The sequence below is a fragment of the Anoplolepis gracilipes genome, chromosome 11 (assembly GCF_047496725.1).
Source record: "Anoplolepis gracilipes chromosome 11, ASM4749672v1, whole genome shotgun sequence".
Lineage (NCBI taxonomy): Eukaryota > Metazoa > Arthropoda > Insecta > Hymenoptera > Formicidae > Anoplolepis > Anoplolepis gracilipes.
Window position 1 is genome coordinate 9029128 of NC_132980.1, and position 5900 is coordinate 9035027.

At 27.9% G+C, this 5900-nt stretch overlaps 1 long non-coding RNA gene across 1 annotated transcript; it reads left to right on the forward strand.

The window, feature by feature from the left end:
- The first annotated feature begins 200 nt into the window (after positions 1-200).
- On the forward strand, positions 201-2466 carry LOC140671470 (uncharacterized). The gene is made up of 3 exons (XR_012047745.1): positions 201-344; positions 1859-2034; positions 2105-2466. It is a non-coding gene; the product is annotated as an uncharacterized lncRNA (long non-coding RNA).
- The last annotated feature ends 3434 nt before the right edge of the window (positions 2467-5900 follow it).

Sequence of the window (5900 nt, forward strand, 5' to 3'; positions counted from 1 at the left end):
TTCTTCCTTATTTTAATATTTCTTTCAAATTGCATTTAATTATTTACATATTAATAGCAACGCGTGTAAAAACCGAGAAGAGAAGATCTTTCGCAGAAAAATTAATTAACACATAGACTATGCAGTGGAAAAAACGTTTAAAAAAAGATTAGTGCTGTTACGTGAAGAGCTAGTACAAACGTCAAGCAATGTCATGTCCGACTGATTGTGAGAGGTACAAAGTGAATGCATGGCATCATACTGATGTGATTGCGCATTTGCTAATTTTTGAAATTGTGATTGAAGACTGAACCAAGAATTCAAAAATAGATTCGAATGATCAACTATAACTATTTCACATTTATGTAAGTTAATCATATTTTAAAACAATAAATAAACTATTTGTAATCCCAATTTGAAAATCATAATTGATAATATCTGTAAATAATCGGTACAATATCTTTCACGTTAAATAATATAAAATTGCAACTGTCAAAATAAAAATTTAATAAAAGTTATGCTAAAATATATTTTTACTTATTTAAAATATACAAGAAATAGCATTTGCAAAATGATAGCGCTTTCAAGGAATTGTATACCTTCTGTTCAATATAAAAAATTAAATATAAAGAACCATCTAACATAAATAAATATTAAAAATTATTAATTAATTTAATAACTTTTTATCCTTCTCTATACTTTATCTTGTGCGAAATATATATTATATAGTAGATATAAATATCGTATGTCTGATCATCAAAAAATTCCAAACTTTTGACTGAACCATTACAACAAGTCTTTAAAACAAAATGCAAAAAAATGATAAACTTGTCATATAGGTTGTCATTCAAATAGTACACTAATACCATTCTAAGAAATAGTACTAATACCATTCTAAGAAACACACTCGTGTCCATCATGTAAATTATTTATCTAGGCATCTCATTATTGATCACGTAAACTCTATTATTACGAACATAATGAAATTTTATATAAGTAAAATTAAATTTGAATATACTGAGATATAATATCCTTATAATGAAATTACGCGAAAAACAAGAATCCATATCGCAGATTTAATCTTGATTTATATACATACATAATTTTTTTTTTCATATTACATGTCTACTCTATTACGGCTCTATTTATTTTGTAGAGTTTTTCTTTAAGCTTTTTTATAAAGAGATTAATATTGAGAATAAAGATATATGTATTCGGATATTGTACCTACTTTTACTATTTGTGCTGCTGTTTCTTGGAATCATTGAAAATTTTATTGCTCACGACATCACCGAAAATATTGACAGTACAAAGTACGCGCCTATCATCTGCACTATGTGACGTTCGTGATTCAACTTTACCAGGTTCAGAATTAAACTTCAACGAAGTGACGCGTATGTCATTCACGTTCATTTTCATAATAAACAAGATCTCTGCAAATATTCCTATATATTATTAAATTTATCAACGTGTAATAGAATTGCGAGACAATCACGAACAAATCAATCACAAGAAGAATGCGCATCAAGTCAAGGTGCTCCGAAATATCTGACAAGCGCAAGAAAACGATAAAGAAAAAAATGATGCAATCAGCGTGTTATCATGTCATGTTCTGGTATATCTAATACATGATTCAATTTTAAATGCACGTAACATACGGCACTATTCCTCGAATCAGATTTCAGAAATGTCAAACTGATGCTGAGCTGTGGAAAATAAAATAAGAAGCAGCAGAGATATATGTACAAGTATATATATATATATATATATATATATATATATATATATATATTTATATTACTATATATACTTGTGTATGTATTGTACGTCCTTTAAATTAAGTTGCGTAACCATGTGAAACATATTCGCCGAATACTAGGAATCGAGGACGGAAGATCGAAAGAAGATCGATTTGCGTGGAAATAATTCACGACCAGCATCCTGGCAAAAGATCGCTTTCGCTGACCGCTGTTGCTACAACCAATACACACCATCGGCATACATCGCAGTTTGCGTAACATCTCGCATAAGAAGATTGTTACGTAGGAACTGGCGGTACCGCTCTTTTCAAAGTAGCCGGAATCGCGCGCTCATTCCGATCCACTTACTCACTTTCTTTCTCCAGATCTCGTGGCGAACTTGACGCGACGAACTTGCATGACAGTCACCGATAAAGGAAACACCACTAAAGTCTCACCTAATGTGAGACTCGCACGATTCGATTCGACAATCTCCACATTGCCAAGTACAATCGATTAATCGATTAATTTTTTTTTACTATTACCAACTTTCTCTATAGATTTTTAATTAATTTTAATTAACTGAAAGCGGTAATTTTATTTAATTATGCAAGGAGGAACTTACATTCTTCACTTGTATATTTTTACGCATCAAAAATATTTAGAAAATTTTTGGACAAACGAATTTTGAAATCTAATCTGTACACGGAGAAAATTTTTATTAAAAATTATTATGGGATAAGTAACTGTGGACCATTAGGAATCACTCTAACAATAAGTTAAAGTGCTATGTAAAACTGTGTAAATTGATGTAATTTTTATAATTTTACATAGCACTTTACTTTAGAATGATTCCTAATGGTCCACAGTTATTACATACCACAGTAATTTTTAATATACAATTTTCACCGTGTACTGCAGCATATTAAAAAAATACAAAATAAAAAAATGATTTAAATTAAAACTCAAAATTTGTTAAATGTCTTACTGAATGAACACTATTGTGTACTAAATATACATATATTACAAATAACCTATTAGTAAGGAATATAGATTGTGCGTGTACAACACATTAAAGATTCGTGTAAGCTTATTTAAATTTAAATTCATCAAATTTTAATTCTTGAAAAATAAGAGACTCTAATAATCTTGAAATATTACTTTTATTTTAGCTATCTCAAACTTTCGACAACTAAGTATATATAACAATAATTCAAAAATCATAATATATTGATACGATAAAGAAAGAACAAATATAGTATATCTACGAAACATATGTAACACTAACGCGTATAATAACACTGAAATATGTAACACTTGAAATATGTAATAATTGAACAAACGAAAGAAAGAGAGAGAAATGTGATTGAGATTAGATATCAAAAAATTAGTCTGTTCGAAAATATGTGAAAAATTGACGCATAGAAACATAATGAAGCAAGTTTTCTCTTGCGTAATTTAAAAAAAATTAATGGATTTTAATTAATTAAAATTAATTGCCTTTATTGTTTGGTCTATAAACGTATTGTAATTATATGTCCCATCTGTATTTACTTATTTATTTTTTATAACGTACTTTCCCCAAAGATTTTATAAATTACAATATGTGTAATAACGATGTAGAACGAACAGAAATTTCTATTATCATCCGAAATATTTTCCATGCGAAATATGCAAAACATCTTCATACAGATCAATGTATGCTTTTCCTCTTTTTTCACTAACTTATATAAATTGTAAAAAAGCAGAAATCTGACAAGTAAACAAATTAATATATCAGAAGACAGAAGTGATATACACAATGTGTCTGTATGTTAATCAAATATAAAAATATAGAATATATATATATATATATATATATACATTTAAAAACTTTTACATTCTTTTAAAAAACCTAAAATTATGTAATGTAATATACTTATATGTATATAGAGTGCTCCCCGGTTAAATGGCCAAACATGAAATATACACTGGGCAACAAAATTATCGTCATAAAAATTTATACCAAAATTTTATATCTTCAAATAAACATAACTCCGCAAATTGTCGCAGCTGAACTTTTTTTTATTTTGAAGCTTAAAGTCTTTACTTAAAAAGTATTTGTTAGATTTTGAATTTATCCTTCCCCACACATATTCACATGCCTTCATACGTCCCATACACGACCTACACACATCCATATACTCATACACACTCCACATATCACACATATACGCACATGATGTGTCAAATTATGGTAATATTAATATTAATGACGTAATTGAACAAAAACGTAATTTTAATGTAATTCCACGAAAAAAATTGTACGAATCTTATTCTTTTCATTTGTATAGGAGTCTTTATTTTAGAATGATTATTATAAGAAAAAATCTATTCTATTAAGTGGAGTGTCCCAAACTGTAGTTTTTTGAAAACAAAACATTTTCATTTTTAAAGAAACGGCAGTCTGATGCGACAATTTTTCGCGAAGTTATATGAAATTTTGGTATAAATTTTTGTTGCAATAATTTTGTTGCCCTGTGTATATTTAGAATCTTATAACAAATAAAAATTTCTTCTAGAAGTATATTTGCAAACGCTTTGTTCAAGAGATATTGACTTTATAAGTTATAGAACTATAAAAATGAATTATGTCTGTTTTTTTTTTGTTTTTAATCGAAGGTCATTGATAGGCTAATGATAGATTTGTGTATTTGATTACTGTAAATCAATTAAAAGAATAAATTGAGATTATTTTGACGTCAAGAGATATTGATTTTTTTATTATTTGCAAAACTATAAAAATGAATGATGTCGAAATGTGTTTTTTTTTGTTTTTGAAGACTAAAGGTCATTAATAGACTACTTACAGACTTGTGTTTAATTACCGTAAAGCAATAAAGAAGATAATTAAGATTATTTTAATATCAAGGATATTAATTTTTTTTAGTCATAAAAATAGGAATGAATAATATCGAAATGTTTCTTTTTTTCAGGAGATCAAAAGTCATTGGATAGGCTTGTGTTTAATTACGGTAAAGTAGTAAAGAATAAGATACATCTACACTCAAAATTCTAGCAATATCTCTAGAGAATTTAGATCCCAAATATTAATCACAAATATAATTGTCCTTAACAATAGGCCTAAAGATTACAGAAAGCATTACAGAAGGCATTACAGAAAAATTTTTTGTCTAAATTACACTAATAATACGGATATAAATTCTGTCTCTGACATTTAAATTGATTAAGTGCAAAATATATGCAGTGTCACGCAGTATTTGGTAATAATTTATCTTTTTCAGTTAATTTTTTACACCTAAAAAATTTTTGTTAACCTTGCAAAATTATTTCTTTTAATGTAGATTGGTTTGATATATTCGAGGCAAGATGTCTTGAATGAAGCTTAACGAGCATACTTTCAGAAAAAAATTTGTTTTTTGTTTTAACATCTTAAACGCATGTATTTCAAGTTTAGCTATTTAACCCGAGAACATCTTATATAACTGGATAAAAATCATAAAATTAATATATAAATATTAGTAAATTATAAATTAGTTATAAATTTATCATATTTATAATTATATATTTAATACAATATTTTAGATTAGCTTTTTCTCTAAAAAATAATTGTTCTTCAAAAGAATGATAATTTTAAGTAGAAAACGATTTTGTGTAGCATAATAAATCCTTAGTAAATAAATAAAATGCAACTATAAAAAATTACCTTAATTATAAGTATAGAAAATGTTAAATATGTTACATATAGAAATATAGAATATGTTAAATATAGAAAATAATAGAAAAAAAAGTAACAGAAGATATACGTGCGATCTCCTAAACTAGGCAAATTTTTTTTTTAAGCTTTGAGTCCATAATGATAGAACATAGAACTCGATCCGAGAAATTTGTAGCCAATAAAATTGTTAAACTTTTCCGTAAAAATTACACATTTCTCGAAACTAGAATCGAGATCGAATTCTCGGATCTCTCATGGACAGTAAGGCCTTACACACGTTCATTATCGAACGAGATCTATGGCAGGAGATTGAAACATGCACCGTAGGATGGCGCCTCATTTGTGACGCGCCTCGCCGGCTCGTTCCTCGTCCCGTGTCGTCGCGTGTCGCGCCCTCCTGTCGTCGCGTCATGTTTTTCATTCTCTCTCTCTCTCTCTCTCTCTCTCTCTGTTTAGAGATTATC